The sequence below is a fragment of the Macrotis lagotis genome, chromosome 1 (assembly GCF_037893015.1).
Source record: "Macrotis lagotis isolate mMagLag1 chromosome 1, bilby.v1.9.chrom.fasta, whole genome shotgun sequence".
Classification (NCBI taxonomy): Eukaryota; Metazoa; Chordata; class Mammalia; order Peramelemorphia; family Peramelidae; genus Macrotis; species Macrotis lagotis.
This window is the reverse complement of record NC_133658.1, coordinates 684,514,156-684,532,229: the sequence shown is the minus strand read 5'-3', so window position 1 is coordinate 684,532,229 and position 18,074 is coordinate 684,514,156. Positions and strand designations below refer to the sequence as shown.

At 36.9% G+C, this 18,074-nt stretch overlaps 1 long non-coding RNA gene across 2 annotated transcripts in view; it reads left to right on the top strand.

Moving 5' to 3' along the window:
* The window catches only part of LOC141523082 (uncharacterized), a 35,083-nt gene that overhangs the window by 13,621 nt on the left and 3,388 nt on the right, over positions 1-18,074 (top strand). For both annotated transcript variants that reach the window (XR_012478318.1, XR_012478321.1), the window contains exon 3: positions 5,616-5,715. This is a non-coding gene — a long non-coding RNA (uncharacterized LOC141523082). The remainder of the gene's footprint in view (positions 1-5,615; positions 5,716-18,074) is intronic.

Here is an 18,074-nt window from a genome sequence, read left to right as displayed (position 1 = left end):
AGGTAGTGAGGTTAAGCAAAAAGAAGCTAAGAAAGAAGGTGAGTTTCTAAGAAGATAGTCAAGTTGAGCAAAAAGATGATTACAAGTTGGAAGAGAAGGTAGGTTTCTAAGAATATAGTTAAGTTAAACAAAGAAGAGACAGCTAGGGGAGAATAATAAAAATTGTCAGGCATAAGTTAAGTTAAAGAAAGTGAGTTTTTAAGAAGATAGGATCCAGCAGCATGGAACCAGAACGACATGAATCCAGCCTAGAGAAAGAAAAGGAAAAAGAAACCAAGCAGGAGCTGTCCAGTCACATGAAAAAAAAAGAGCAGACCAGGGCAGAAACTTGCTTAAATTCATTTCTATGGTGGGAAGAGTCAGGATGGTCCTTGAGGATTGGTTTAACACTTGACTTCAGGTAGTCTATGGACATGCCACAGGAGTAGTCCTTAAGGAGCAGCTAATACCTGAAGTAAGGTATTATCTACTGCACATGAATGGTATTTTACTGGTACTGCACATGCTACCCCAAAGGCATGACCAAGGTTAGGTCTGCTGTTAAGTCCATAGTGGAATGGAATTTCCAATGACCAATACAGAAAAGAGAACACTTTAACAGTGCAGAAAAATTACAAGATTTTTTTTTCCAATACAAAAGAAAATTACAATATTTCTCTGTTCTCAGAGTTAACCCACTTCACTTCAATTAAACAATTTAAAAGGAAGAGAAATTTCCTTTACAAATTTCCATTACAAATATGTATAGTTCAAGAAAACAAATTCCCATGCTAATCATGCCCCCAAAATGTATGCCAAATGCTCTATAGTAATTTTGAAGTTGAAATATTATTTTCCGTCTTTATTTTGGAAATAACTTCTTAAATATTTTCTACCACCAACTCCAACCTGGAAATATAGAAAAGTAGAAGAGGTAAAAACAAGGTTCAGTAGTAACCTGTGCCAGGGAGGATGGCTTCAGATTATACATATTAAATTCAGCCTAAAGTCTTTAAATTAAATCTCAATTTACAAATAAAAAGTGCCAATAAGTACAATATTTTATAGTATTTTTATGATGTAGTTTCTCTCCCCAAAATTGTCACTTTCTTTCCCACCCGTGAACTGCCCCCCCCAGCCCCCAGGATTATAAAATTGTATGTCTATAGTTCCAGATGAGATTCACACTTATGATAAACTATACACTAAATGCCTTCATATCCATAAAGTCTAAAGAAAAATTTAAAATTTTTTTAATGTTATGTTTAAGAGAACAGATTTGGAGCACATTAAGATGGGAAGAGGGAAAAGGGACCCTTAATCTGAATCCTTTAAAAAAAAAAATCAAGTAGCTAATGTAGCATTCATTCCCCTTCTAGTCAGCCCTAGGAGACAAGCAGAACACGAGTTCAATGAAGAAAACCAAGGGTGTGGGGATTCAAAAGGGACAAGTCAGAACAGGGAGAGTAGGGTATTGAGCAGATGGCAGCCCGCTTGTGGAAACTGCTCTCTCTCTCTCTCTCTCTCTCTCTCTCTCTCTCTCTCTCATTGCTTTGATAACTTTGTGTTAAAAGGGAAGTTGGTGACTTAATAGACACGAAACTCCATCATACTTGCCTTATATAAAAGGAAGAGCAATATAAATTAAATACATATATACTGGATTGTATTTAGAATTGAGAAACCTGGGGTGTGACTGCCTTGGTGTGAGACCGCTGAATTCAGTCCTGACTGCATAACCTATGCTGTTCTTTGTGTTAGAGGACACTGAATTCCTGTCTCACATCAATGAATTGGACAATAGTCAACCACAGTAGCTGGGTTGTAAGTGAAAATCCACGGGCAAATTGTGTTAGAGGAAATAAACTTCCAAGCTTTTGACTTTCCTTACTACTAGGGGATTGATACAAAGACTGAAGGAGGATCATGGACTGGAGAATGTGCCAGGAGATGCATTCATGTCAACCTGCTTTGATTTTCTATTTGGATCATTTTCACACAAATACATTTTTGTAAATACTTTAAAGAGAAACAGCAGAGTAAAAAGAGGGAATGTAGAAACTGGTAGAATGAGAGACATCACAATTGAATTGATTAGAAACACCAATCCACACCCTAGCTAGACAAAAATGTTAACATCACCCACAAAGGGGCAGAACCTAGGAGTGAGTAACAATTTCATGCTTAACAGACTTGAGATAAGCACAGAAAATTGGAAATTACTGCTGCAGTGATCATAGGTATTGGACCATGATTGTGTACTTGATTGATAGCACATATTCTGGTCCTGATTGGTGAAGAGGACAAGACACTGATCACAAACCCCTCTACAATGCTCACCAAAGATCCAGATTCTGTCTTTCTAGTCTTAAACCTCCTAGTTCTCTTGAATTTTTGAATATTGTGATAGACATGGTTTGGGAAATGTAAAGACAGACATTTATTTCACCAGAATTTTAAAAAAAGGTTAAAATTTGGAACACTGAGAAAGTTGAAGGTTGGTTGGTTGTTGTTCTTCATTCTCAGAGAAGACCACCAAAAAAATCACTATGTGGAAGTCAAAGTACAGTGTGTCCAATTGTGATTGATCAAAACAAACTTAGAAAGCTCTATTGAAGGTTAGGCACAAAAAGTCCATTTGAACATTAGGAGTGGAGGTAGCTCTACATTTATACATCTCAACGAGATGTATTCCAGACCCTGGAAACTATATTGCCAAGGTAAGTCAACTTATCCACAGTATCCCATTTTGTAGAATTTATGGTTCGATGTATGAGTGATGTTGGCTGGTGAGAGAACTTATGTTTCTTGGTTTTAATTATTATGCCAAAATTGGCACAAGCAGCAGCAAATTGATTCATACTATATTGCATCTCAGCCTCAGAGGCCACATCTGTAAACAAAAAGTCATGCATCAACTCTTCCCTCATGTTAGTCTTAGCTTGTAACCATTTCATGTTAAATAGTTTGCCATTCATGTAACTAACCTTGATGCCACTTTTATCCTCATGAAAGGTGTCTGACAACATCATGTGGAAAATGCTTGGGAGTAAGCACCTGGCCCTGCTTCACTCTATTGGTGACTGGTAAAGTGTGAGAGCATCATTCATTATTGAGAACCCATTCAAGCACACTGTCATGAAACTGATGTACAGTACTGATGCTCTTCTCCAGGCAACCAAATTTTAACATAATTTTCCAACACTGACAACATCAAAGACCTTGGTGAGACCAACAAACATGTAAAGACCTCCTTCTGGCATTTCTTATGGGGTTGTTGGGTAGCAAATACCATACTGACCATTCCTTAACCCTTTCTGAAGCCACATTGATGCTCAGGTAGATAATCATCTTCTAGGTGAAGGATTAGCCTAGTAAACTTATTAAGGATAAGCCTATGTCAAGAATCTTGCCAGCAATTGAGAAACCCTATAAGACTACCTATTTTCTTTACCTTTACCTTCACTCTTATAGAGATGGTCAATGAAGGCATCCTTTACCACATGAAAGGAGCATAATGGCACTCAAACCCTCTTCTTCAGTTGGAAATTAGTCTAGAACTTCAACTTGAGGTTGGCTTCAGCATTGAATGATGACAATATGTTGAGAATACTATAGAAGTAACTCATATCCAGGATAATGTCCTTATCACTAATCAATGTAGCTCCATTATCACTGAGTTTAGGCCCCCAAAATAGCCTCCAGGGTATTATAAAAGTGCTTTGGAATGCTAAAACTGAATTTCAATTGCTTTCTTCCTGAACCAGGATTCTTACTGCATTTCTCTAAGCTTCATTTGTATTTTACTTTTGATGGAATTTAAACTGCCTCCTTAGAGATGGATGAATCTTCTGGAGTTCTCATTTTTTTTATTCTTCTGAATCATTTTTGTCTTGTTTGCAAGTTTTGACCCAGATGGGTAAATGTCGTGCAGTACATCATATCTCAGTGCTTCACTGTTGCCAACCATGTGTTGGCTCAATTTTCCCTCCAAGTTAGTTGAAAGAAGTACTCTAATCTTTTAACATTAAGTCTTTTAGTAGTCATTTTGCCTGGGGGAGGAGGGTAGGCACTGCTTTTGTTGAATGGGAATATTTAGCTTGGAGGGGATAAGTCTGTGATCAGTCCAGCACTTTGTCCCACATATTGCTTGCATCACTTTACATCCTGTCTGTCTCTTCTTATGGTGACATTGCCTATTAAATGCCAATGTTGGCTCAGAAAGTACATCCACCAATTGTGTTTAGACAAATGGAAGATGGTAGTGGCAATCTGCTCTCCTGCAAATGACAATTGCATTGTCACAAGCCTGTTTTCTGTTCCTTTTCTGATTGCAAATTCTACACCAACTTCATGGTATTCCTCATCTCTGTGACCACTCCAGAAAAACATATATCTAACTCTGACTTCAGAATGCTGGTCTTCGTTTGACAGCCTTGTTTCATTTAAGGCTATTTGGAGGCAATTCCTGCTGAGTTTCTCTTGCAATGTGAGCTGTTTATTTTTCAGGTCTACTAGATATCATCTTGCTCATAAGTATGCCCACATTCCATGTAGTGATAATGAGTAGAATCATTTTTGTAAAAGTATTTGTACATTTTTTGTTTGTTTCCTCTTCAGTGTAGGTCATTACCTGCTTTGGTAAGCAAGCCAGGATTAGATTTAGTGAAACAGACAATTTTTAGGATACCCTTTAGGGTGAGCAGTATAGTCCTTCAAAAAGACTCCTCAGATACCCAGTTACTGGAGAATCCCCTGTAGTTTCAGTTCGTGAGAAGATAGCCATGTGACTTGGGTCACCTGCATTTAGGGTTGTGACTATAGCTTTCAATGTATTCACAACTGCTACTTTGTCACTTGCCTGTCATCAAAGGACAGCAAAAATGGTAAAATATTATGGATGATGCCTTTGGATTCATACTTAAATTGAATGTAAGCAAGGTAGAGTTGCACAAAGTAGTCAGCCTCACTCTTTCTTTCAGTCATTGAAGTTCAATGACAAAGGGAAAGTTGAGAAGACTAGTAATGACTTGGGATTCAGTGGATGATCTTGGTGTCTTGAATATCTGACCAATCTCTAAGTACTCCAGAGCCTGCTTCTGCTACCTTCATAACCTCTGGAACATATTACTCTCAACCCAGAAGCACTAATCTTCCCTGAATACATCATCCACCCCAGAAGAAAACTCAAAATGAATTAAGATCCAAAAACTTTACTCATTTAAACATAAAAGATTTTCATACCTAAAATTTCCATTAACACAAAAATATGGTCATAGTAGGGGGTTTAATAAATGCCTATTTATTGTTGGTTGATTGACATTGATAGCTATTGAATTTCAGTCATGTCACAGTGACATAATGTTCAAGTTTAGTGTCTGTTTATTGTTTTTTTTTTTTGCATGGCAAATGGGGTTAAGTGGCTTGCCCAAGGCCACACAGCTAGGTAATTATTAAGTGTCTCAGACCGGATTTGAACCCAGGAACTCCTGACTCCAGGGCTGGTGCTTTATCCACTGTGCTACCTAGCCACCCCTTAGTGTCTGTTTATAAGAAAAGTTCTTAACAATTGGTTTCAATAAGCAATTATGTTCTCCTGAGGTTCTCAATCAAGTTCCGTTTTCTTCTTTTCAAAGCTTACCATCAAAATGGAAAGCAGCCATGTGAAAAAAGATCATAAGAGAAACACCCACCACCTCCAAAAAGAGAACTCCTATCTGAAAAAGAATAACATTTGTGAGATGAGTTTATTAAAATATTACTGTTCTACAAGTCCTTTTATATGGTATAGTATACTGTAAAGACTGGATTGGGAAGAAAGGAAGTTGGAATTCTGATCCTAACTAGCTATACCAATTATAACAGATTGCTTCATCTTTCTTTCCTCCTTTCTTCCTTTCTTCCTTGTTTCCTCCCTCCCCTTTCCTCCTCCCCTCCCTTCCCCCTTTTCTCCTTCCTTCTTTCCTTCCTTCCTTCCTTCCTTCCTTCCTTCCTTCCTTCCTTCCTTCCTTCCTTCCTTCCTTCCTTCCTTCCTTCCTTCCTTCCTCCCTCCCTCCCTCCCTCCCTCCCTCCCTCCCTCCTTTTCTGTTTCTGTAGGGACCTTCCACTGATGAAACTCTCTGCCAATGCAGATCAGTGGTGCCTGGGGGCATGAAGTGGTTAGGTGACTTGTCTATAAGCCAGTATATATCTGAGGTGGAACTGGAACTCAGGTCTCTTGGATTATGAGGACAACTCTCTATCCATTATGCCAGGGCTGTCTCTCTTTAAATATCAGAGAAATTAAGTGTGAGGGTATATTGTATATCAACTTGTGTGATGTGTTTTAATTTTTATAAAAGATTCCTTTTTAATTTTAGCATACATTTATAATATTTAATTGAAAAATCAATTAATTTTATTGTATAATTAATATTAAGTATGTTTATATGTGTGTAACTGATGAAAATGTTAAGAAGCAAAAGCTTAGAAAGTAGTAAATTAAGGCAACAAGCATTTATTATGTGCCAGACTCTCTAAGTACTTGATAACATAATAAATTTTTATTAAATGATAGGTTTCCTCATCTCCGTATCCAAGAGTATTTATCATCAGATAGTTTTGATTTTTGTGATATTTGAAACAAGCTATGTACTCAAGAACTAGGAATACATGAAAGTTTTTTAAAATCTGGAAAACCCTAGGTACTAGTTAAACATTCCATCTATGTCTAGAGTATTTCCCGGAATGAGTTGTCCCATTTTGTCAATGGCTGTGAAGACTTGTATATTTTACACTCTGAGACTTGTGTTCTCTGCAGCTATTTGGTTTTGTAGGTTACAAGCTTTTTATTGGCTGAACTTCCTTAAGCTTTAGCCAAGAATTCTAAGACTGTGTAAACATTTTCATTTGTTAAAATGTTAATGTCTTCATTTCAAACCCACATTAATATTTAATCCATTAGGGCAATGGCCCTTGTCATTTATACTTAAATTTCTCTCTGATTTAGAATTATTTTCCATTTCCAATTTTGTGTGTAACTAAAAGAAAAAAAAAACAAACCTTCAATGTGAAATGCAGTTATAAGTAGATACAGAGTCAGAATTATGAGATCAATACATATTTCAGTCACTATTCTATAGTTTGTTTGTTTTTTAAGTTTTGCAAGGCAAATGGGGTTAAGTGGCTTGCTCAAGGCCACACAGTTAGGTAATTATTATTAAGTGTCTGAGGCCAAATTTGAACTCAGGTACTCCTGACTCTAGGGCCAGTGCTTTATCCACTGTGCCACCTAGCTGCCCCATACTATAGTTTCACAGGACAATTCTTACAAAAGTAGACAAAGAGGTGAAAGGTCTAGAAGGTTTTCTCTGTCCTGCCCCCTAAAAGTAAACCCTCGTATCCAATTCCATGTAATTGTGCTCTTTTAACAGGTGACAAAGGCTCTTCTTCCTTCATTAGAGTTATGGCTTAAAATTCAAACAACTCTAGGAAAGAGAGGAAACTCATTGGCTTAAATTTACCCTATGGCCTTAATTACACATAAGAGATCTTTTCCACAGAACATATTTTAGTAGAGATGGGAGAGGAAGAAGAGGTAGGGTGTGGCAAGAAGCCTAGGAGAAAAACTTCTTTCACAATCTTGCCTACGGTTTGTCGTGGATCTTAAACAAATCTCTAAATTTTTTCTGTCTCAGCTTCACCCTTTATGAAGTGATAAAAATTATTTCTCTTTAACCTCTCCCCAAAGAGATGGGACAAAGCTGAGATTGAATCCTAATTCCAACACTTAACAATTTGTATAAATGTGGGCAAGTAACTTTTTTAAGCCTGTAAAATGGTGGTCATAATAAAAATAATACTTATGCTGTATTGGCTCTACAAGTTTTACCTATTCAGCATACTATATATATATATATATATATATATATATATATATATATATATATATATATATATTATTGCTGTACTGATTTTTACATTAAAACTTCAATTTGGCAGATTGGGGTCTGCATCCCCTTCTCAAAGATTGCTTGACCATGGTTGCCCTCATATGGATGTTCTACAAGGAGAGGTTCATAAGATCACAAATTTGAAGCTGTAAGAAACCTTAAAGATCATAAAACCTAATACCCCCTCATTTTACAGATGAGGAAACTGAAGCACAGGGAATATATTAAGTAACATGCCTAGGGTCACCAGTAAGTGACTAAAGTCAGCTTTCACATCTTCCTACCTCAAACTCGACTACTACTCTATCCTTATATCTTGCTGCATCATTGAATTGTGCCAATAAGTAAAGGGGTCAACTGGAGGCATGCCACATTATCTAGGGTAGGCAACTATAGGTGGTATAGTAGATAGAATACTGAACCTGGAGTCAGGAAGACTTGACCCCAAACAAATCTGGCCTCAAATACTTACATATATGTATCACTCTGGGCAAGTCACTTAATTTCAGAGTGCCTCAGTTTCCTCATCTGTAAAATGAGGATAATAGTTTCTACCTTCTAGGGTTGTTAGATATTTGTAAAGAGCTACATAAAAGGCAGCTAGGTGGCTCAATGGTTAGAGTGTTGGGTCTAGAGTCAAGAAGACTCATCTTCTTGAGTTCAAATCTTGCATCAGATACTTATTAGATATATGACCCTGGAGGAGCTGTTTGTATCAGTCTTCTCATTTGTGAAGTGAAATGAAAAACCACCCAGTAGATTTGTCAAGAAAACCCCTAATGAAGTCCTGAAGATTTAGACATGATGAAAATGACTGAACAATAATAAAATCTAATTATTAATTATTATTATTATTAAGAAATATATACAAGCTTAATTCTAAGATAATTTGGTGGGACAGGACATTGACCTGGATGATATTTGACTGTTACGTTTTACTTCTGTAGGTCAGCCTGACCTTATCTGAAGCTGACTAAACCTCCAGAGGGAGAGAGAGAGAGAGAGAGAGAGAGAGAGAGAGAGAGAGAGAGAGAGAGAGAGAGAGAAGGAGGAAGGGAGGGATGGAGGGGGAGAAAGAATTAGCTTGAATGGATTAATAACCAACTTTACAATCTTTTTATTCCTATATTGTCTGTATTGATGTATTAGGTTACAGCATATGTAGATAATATTAATAGTTATATATATATATATCTTAATAAATATTTATAGGATTCAAGGTAAGCTTAATCATTTCTTTTGTACCAACTTTACAGACTAGTTGGCTTGATTAAAATGAAATGAGATAATGTATAGGCAACACCTAGGCCACTCCTGTACAGAACACAAAAACATAGAAGAATGAGCCAATGACAGTGTAGGTGATGGAGCAAACCAGTGTGGGGGAGTCTTAAAAACAGGAACAGTGACATGAAGAGAGAGGATGGGGATCTATACTTCTGCTTATGGCAAACATGCATTCCTATTTCTGTCTGTCTTGGCTGGACTATGATAGACAGATAACTACTTCCCATGGTGAAAAACCCTCACGCTTGCTCAGTAGTAAAGGAAAGACAAATGTGTGCACTTGTTAGCAAAAGAAAAGATTTATAGATTGGGTACAGAACCAGGAATATCCCAAAGGTAAGGGGTTTTGATTCCAAAACAGAGTATTCTGAGTTTCCACCTTGTATCAAAGAGAACTTTGTCCACTGCGACCATTTGTGTTGACAAGCTCTCAGTGTGGGGTTCTTGCCTTCTCCCAGAAGTGAGTTATAGGATGTTATTACAGATTAACTCCTGGAAGGAAGTTGGTACAAGGAAATGCATAGGTCATAGGCTGAGAATTTATGTATACTAAGGGTGTTGATATTAGACTGTAAATATGAAATTTTGCTTATTTCTACCATTCTGTTTAAAATTGATATAAAGTCTATCCTTGTAAGGGACTTTAAATGAAATAAAACAGGTGAGGCACAAGCACTATTGGGATGACTGGATGATGTAGAAACTATACCTTCTACATGTCTGACTGCTCCTTTTCAATCTCTTTTGGCAACTTTCTGTTTGACTAGTCTGCCTGCATATCATATCAGTGTCCCAAACTTAATATGCCCAGAGAAGAATTTACTGTAGTTTCCCTGATCTCATTTCTTCTACAAGGGTATAACAGAGAGGCAGCATGTTATGGTGAATAGTCTACTGGATTTGGAGACAGAAAAACTTGAATTCTAATCCTGCCTTATAGGCAGTGTAATCCTGGGCAACTCTCTTAATCTCTCTGAGACTCAGTTTTCTCTTCTATAAAATGATTGGGAAAGTAGACCCATAGTACCTAAGATTTCTAGTAGCACAAAGTTTATAATTATGGGATTCTCTATGTTTCTCATGGACATTACCCAGATGTGTATCATATAGAGCATCATCTAGTCTGGTCTTTCATAAATAGACAGTTGCTAAATCTTGTTACTAACCTTGTTACTAAACATCTTATATACATATTCTTTTCTCTCTGCTAACGTGAATATCACCAAACTTAACCACATTATCCATCACCTGGACTATTATAATAATCTCAATTCAACATTTAATTCAATAGGTATTACCATATATCAAATACTACACTGTACAGGGTGGGGAGAGGGTTTTGAAACATTATCCTTAAAAAGTTTATATTTAGGGGCAGCTAGGTGGCGTAGTGGATAAAGCACTGGCCTTGGAGTCAGAAGTTCAAATCTGGTCTCAGACACTTAATAATTGCCTAGCTCTGTGGCCTTGGGCAAGCCACTTAACCCCATTTGCCTTGCAAAAAAAAAAAAAACTAAAAAAAAAGTTTATATTTGATTGGGGGAAAATAGCATGATATGTAAATATAAAGTAGTTTCAGGTGAGGAGATCATTGATAACCTTGGGAATCAGCTGCTGTCACTGACCCCTTGACTCTGCACATTTATGGATGTTACCAGACATTTTCATATTAGTTCAGGGATAGTTTCTACATCATCCAATCATCCCACTAGTACTTGTGCCTTATCTGCTTTATCTCATTTAAGGTTTATCTCATTATAAATTTACCAGTTTTAAACAGAACAATAGAAATAAACTGGAAAGAAGGAAATCAGTATTCATTAAACATCTACTGTATATATATATATATTATAATATATATATATATATATATACTAGCCACTGTAAAAATACTTTACAAATATTATCTCATTTGATTTTTCACAGTCTGCTATTATCATTCCCATTTTATAGATATTAGATAGTTGAGGTAAATGAGGTTGAGGACTTGCCCAGGGTCACTACTAATAAAGTGTCTGAGGCCAAATTTGAACTCAGGACTTTGTGATTCAAAGTCTAGAGCTTTCTCTACTGCACCACTTAGCTATAGTAATTTGACTCTTGACAGCTTGTATTTCTTTCTTAGAGAGTACCGGATGAGGACCGGGAAGAGACCATTGGATTGAGCAGTTAAGAGATTGCTTAATAACCCTGTTGAAAGAGCACCTTCAGTAGAGATTTCTTGAAGCCTTAACTATAAGGAGTTAAGAATTGAATAATCAATTCAGCAGTGGGGGCAAAAAAAAGTAAATAACTCTTTCTAGAAACTTGGTAGGGAAAGGAAAAAGAGATATGATATGATAGTTGGCAGGGTCAAGATTTTTTTTTTTTTAGGATTTTTTAGGAATGGGGAAGATAAGGTTGTTGCTTATCCTTCATTTTTGGTGAGGTCCAATGACACGAGGAGGGCTATATTTTGACTTCATGCAAATTGAATTTAATTGAGGCAGATCTATGCAAAGTCATCATCAACCTCACTCTTTCCTCCAGTGACAAGACATAACTCAGGATGGTTGGCAATGGTCTAGTTTCTTCTTTATAGCTTCTGAGTAAGAGGTGATCCTTTCCTTTGTTAAGGCCAACCCTTTGTCAAAGCCAAGCTCCTCTTCTAGGAAGTTTCTCATTTTACAGTACCTTAATTCCTTTACCTTTCTTTGCCTTTTCTATTTTTACTGGCTCCTTCTGCTGCCTCCAAATCTTTCCTTAATTTTTTAAAAAAACAAGGTTTCCCAATGGATCTTGGGCCACCACCAGTCATCCTGACCTATGTCTTGCCACTGAACTCTGATGACTTTGGAGGGGAGAGAGAGAGATTACTTTGCACAGCTCTGCTTCACTTAAATTCAATTCCCTTGCAAGTCAAAACATCATGCTCTTGATGTGGTCTTTAAAATTTCCCGGGTGTCACTGCTCTCACTGAAAATTTAGAAATGCTCTTCCTAACTGCTATGAACTAACTTCAGCACATCTCTGATTACAAGCAAACTAGAGTGGAAGTTCCTTGAGAGCAGGGTCTAGTTTTACTTTTTCTTTGTATTTCTAATGTTTAGCAAATTGCCTAGCTCATATTAAGCTCCTAATAAATCCTTGTTGATTGATTCATCAATGTTTTGGCTTTTTGTTTGATTGTACTTTCTTTTAACGAGAGGGTTTTTTGGTGGGAGAGGGGAGACACTAGGAAATTATGTGATATTTAAAATATCAATAAAACCTTTTTTTAAAAATGTAACTTATGGGAATTAAAGAGTTTAGTAAATTGAGAGACCAAAGATTTTAGAGGACACATCAACATGCACAATGATGTCTCTAAATATGAGGCTGAACTGGAGAATACTGTGAACCAGCTACTGAATTCAATTGGAAAGGAAGGAAAAAATGGTCTGGAGCATGGTAGATTATAGAAACAAAATAGATGATATAGTATAAAGATGGATGATGAAGAGTGTTGTGGATTTATGGTGACAGGAGAAGTATGACAAGTAAGCAACTCATATTCCTCTTCTTTCTCTTGAGATAATGTATGTGGGGACATGAGAAAAGGTGCAACTTACACCAAGGAGAGTAGCCAAGGCTGCTCTTCTAGAGAAATCTAGATGTCTAAAGAAGAGTGCAAAATAAAGTGCTGTGTGGTTTAGGGTAATTGAGAAAGAATTGGTGTTCAAGAGGGCAAGTGCAATCAGAGGCCAGAGGAGATTTGGGGTAAGTGGATACTTAGAATGACCAGGAAAAGAGGACTTTCACCTTATCAAATGGTGACTGTAAATCATTGGAATTAGAGGAGCAAACAGTGGGAATTTGCCAGCCATAGGAGTCAGTTGAATTAGGGTTCCACCCTCTTGGCTACTATGATAACTGAGCACAGTGTCATTCTGTGGTGGGGTCGGGTTCCAGATATCACAGAATTGGAATTAGGCAGTTAGTTCTAGGATTAGTAAAAATATCATGATTAAATTTTCAGGGCAGAACTGATTTCTTTCTTGGCATCAGTTTGATAACTGAATCTTAGAATGTGTATATTGGAGGAGGAGATGGTGGTGGTGGCATAGAAGAGGCACACCCAGAAGATATACAGAACATGGTGTGCCCTTGATCTTGGTCTCTGGTCTATGGATATTTAGAGTCCCTTCAGTTACTAAAGGACAGACCCCTCAGTAACTGGCATCCTGAGATTCAGGATTCATTTAGAAGGATTGTGTGATTATCTAAACCTTTTGGTCAACAGCTAGTATTTAGGAGCAAAGGCAATGGATAGTTGAAATGATCCAAGAAGAGGGTTGGTAAGGCACAATTGATGATGTGATAAGGGGGCCAGAGACCAAAGAGAAGTAGCTATTGAGTATAGAATTGCAATGGGTCAAGACAGAGAAAAGAAGATAGAGTGGTCAATGTAGGGTTGATAGTTTGAGAGAGAAATGAGGGACTGACAATCATACCTTTGGACCTTGGACAAATCATCCAACTTCTTTAGATTTCAGTTTATTTGTAAAATAGAGACTAGTTGGGGGCAGCTAGGTGGCACAGTGGATAGAGCACCAATCCTGGAGACAGGAGGACTTGAGTTCATATGTGGCCTCAGACACTTAATAATTATCTAGTTGTGTAACCTTGGGCAAGTCACCTCACCCTATTGCCTTGCAAAAACCAAAAGAGACTAGTTGACCTTAATCCCATCCCTGTCAGTTACTACCTCTATGACCCTGAATAAATTCTATCACATTCCTCAATTATAAAATGATGGGTTTGGACTAGATTACCTTTTAGCTCTAAATTTATAATCTCTTATTAAGTATAAACTAAGAAATATTTCAGGATATTCAAACCACTTCCTAATATCATTAGGCACAAATGTTCCCTGGGGAAAAAAGAAAATCGGGAGGTCTGCCTCTGCATTTTTTTATATGAAATACATGATGCAGCTTCCCCCATGAGGTCACTGTTGTGACAGGATTATTAAAGGCAAGGACCAAGGAGGCCTTCATAAGACTGCCTTGCATTATTGCAGAAATCAATTCCTAGTCTAAAATGACATTTTAATTGTCTTTTTTTTTTTAGATTTTTCAAAGCAATGGGGTTAAGTGGCTTGCCCAAGGCCACACGGTTAGGTAATTATTAAGTGTCTGAGGTCGGATTTGAACCCAGGTACTCCTGACTCCAAGGCCAGTGCTTTATTCACTGGGCCACCTAGCCACCCCCAATTGTCTTTTTCTTTACCCAACAATTTGAAGACCAAAATGACAAAATTCACCAGAATACTCAAAGAAAAAGAATACCACTTGTATACCTTCTGAAATGTATGCATACATACATACATACATGCACAGTAGACAAAAATATGATTTTTCAAGCTCCAAAAACCACATTCAGTTCTGGACCTCTTACAAGGATTTTAACTTCAAAATATTGCTCAAAACATAGGGCTTTAAAAGAAAGTGTTATCTTGAGCCCAGGAATTTTCCTTTCCTTTGTTTTTTTTTCTTTCTAGCATCTCATGCTTATTAAAAATGTCTTGAGATTTGAATTTAACAAATACATGGGGGGAACTTTATTTCATTCCTGATATTTCTCTGTTCTGGCTGTGGGGGGATAGCAGGCCATTGCTGCCTTCATAGCTCCCTCTCTAATGGGCTGGCTCACACCTCACTGGCCTTCATATCAGTTGTCTGAATATGGAGGGCCTGCCCTTACATTGCATTCCGTACCTTTTTTGCATGATTTGGGAGGCCTCAAATTAGTTCCTCTCTGCAACCTCCACTTGACAAAATCCCTATCAATGGGAAATAGAACCATTAATGAGTTAGAAAATCATGGTGGAGGCACTGTCACAGGATTCATGTGCCCATCTAGCTTAGAGGAATTATCACATATTGGCATAAATTGCTATAGTTTGTCAGTTAAAAAGCTACCAGCCCAATAATGAGAAAAATTCAAGTTAAATTAAATTAGGGATATGAGTGTAGGGATGAAGTATGGTAGATACAAGCTCTTGATGGTTGGAAAGCCTAAGGACTGTGGGAGGTGAAAAGGAGCTTCTATAGTGCTTATGATTGATCTCTTGGATAAAACACCAAACTCCTCCACCTAACAGTAAACCCCTTCACAGTGGGTTTCAGTACACCTTTCCAGGCTTACTTCATATATTTCCTTTCTATCTTTGAACTATCATCAAAGCTGTATTTCCTGTACACAACATTCCATTGTCAAACTCTGTGTGCCTGGCCAAGCAAGTCTTCTTGTTTGGAATGCAAGCCTTCTCCTAACTGTGACAAAGAATCCCTGAATTCTTTCAGAGTGTAGCTTAGTGGCTACCTCCTACACAAGGTCATTCTTGCTTACTCCACTTATTAGTTCGAACTCCCTCTCGACAGTCTTTTGTATTACTTTATAAAAGCTCTTTACTTGTGACTTGCTATATTCCCCCCCTCTCCAAAAGAATGAAAACTCTTTGAAGGCAAGGATTGACTTGTTTTTGATTTTCGATCCCCATCACCTTCCATTATACCTTGCATATAGTAGATATTTAAAAAGTTGGATTGACTTGAGAATATTGAGAAACTGAGATAACAAAGAGGCTATGGACTGCAAGTCTTATAATGATGTTGACTGGTAAACTTCAGTTCTTTTAGGTGTCCTTGCCTAAGACAATGAAAATAAAGTCTACTAGAACTATTATAATAATAATGATTGGGGGGGGTGGAGAGGGAAGAAGGGAAAGGGGATAAATAAACATATGGTGATGTTGTGATCCTCCTTTTACAGTCAAAGAAACTGAGGCAAACTGGTTAAGTGACTTGCCCTGGGGTAACAGAGTTAATAAATGTTTGAGGAAAGATTTGAACTCAGTTCTTCCTGACTCCAGAGTGAGTACTTTTTATCCATCCACCTCTCTCCCTAGGGGCAAACTTCTATCCTTTTGAGTTTTACCTAGGGTTCTAGCAAATAAATAAATAAATTAATGAGATAAGTGATTGAATAGATGAATGAATAAATGAATAAATAAATTAATGTGTGTATATATACTCACATACATTTATTAAATACACATATATTATAGAGTTACGTGTGTGTGTGTGTGTGCGCACTCATTCATCATTTTTCCATTCAAAAAATGTTTTGTGAATGCCTGTTATATGATAAGCAATGTATTAAATGCTACCTTACAGGAAAGCAGACAGTAAGATTCCTATTGGAGGAAACAACAATAGAATGACCAGAATTTCAATCGAGAATAAAAGTTTTAAAAATCAGATGTTTAATTATAACCAAGAAAATCCTAAATTAGTCAATAGAAATGTATATTGCAGCATCACTGGTTGCCACTGGGTGTCAAAACCTGAACAAAAAGGAACTGAGACTCCAACATGATGTAAACTGCAGGTCTGCTTCTCTATTCTGATCATTGTGAGAAATGATCCTGGAGATAATGATCAAGAACACATGACTGCAACTGACTCATGCTTTGGCCACATTTCTAGTGAACAAAAAAAGGCCACTTTGAGACTGAACTATGTATTCTGACTATTGGAGAATGCCATTGCTTAACTAATTATGATTCTTATCAATCAACAAAAAAGTATTTATTAAGATTTGCTATTAAGCTTTGGCTACAAAGAATGAAATGAACTGTATTCACAAGGAGTGTTATTGTCTGAGGTAATTGTTTTCAAGGAGTAGAGAATAGTGCTGAGTTTATGATCCTGGTTGATTAGTAGAATGGTGGAAACTGACAGAAACAGGGAAAGAGGAGTAGGTCAGAGGCAGGGAAAGATAATGAATTCTATTTTGAAAAGTCTCTAGGACATCCAGTTTTAAATGTCCTATAGGCAGTTGGTGGTAAAGGATTGAACCGCAGGTGAGTGGTGGGAATCTAGATCCATAAATCTGTGAGTCATCTGCATAGTGATGATAATTAGGGCAGAAAGATTATCAATAGAGAGTCTAATGAAAGAGGAGGAGAGTGCGGTAGCATTAAAGAGCAGACAGTTATGGGAACTATTGAAATTAGGATAGTTGGAATGAAGAAAAGCAATGTAGGAATGTAATAATTGTCTCAGTATTTGAAAACCCATCATATGAAAGAGTGATTAGGCTTGTTCTGATTGGCCCTAGAGGGCAGAACTAGGATCAAAACAAATTTAGGTTCAACATAGCTAGGGGTGCGCTGGTAAATGTTTAACAACTGGCTCAACTCCATCACCACCACCACTACCACCACCATCAAAAATACTAAAGAGACATCTTTAAGTTTAATTTACATTATTAACATTTTCCCTATTACTTCCTTAAATCTAGATAATCATCAAAACAACAAATTAAACCCTAATTTGTAATGTTTGCTAATATAAATGCTAGCACTGAAAATTTAAGAACCAACTTGCTCCAATCAATATGAAGTGGTTCCAGCACACCCCTAGCTATAAGGCAGAATTTTCTAAATTGCAGGGCTCAGCACTGACTCAGAAGGGATGAAAGGCATAGTCTAACATTATTGAATATTTTCTAGTACATAATTTATTTTCCTTCAGTGAAAGAAAACTTCAAATTAATGTTAAAAAAGGAACTTTAGTATGAGGGAATTAATTTCATCTCAATGAATTGACACAAAGGTTATTTAATATAGTATGTGTAAATTAGGTAAAATTTGATTTATAGTAGCAATCTTATTATTTGGCATAGATTCATGAAATAGATGAGTTATGCTATCATATAGCATTTGAATGTTAAGTGTATAAAGTTGAAGTTAAACAATCTTCATGTGGAAGTTAAAATGATCATATCAGTTATATGTCCCAACATTATTCTTATTGGTAAGTTTGATCTAACAAGCTAGCTTGGCAAATA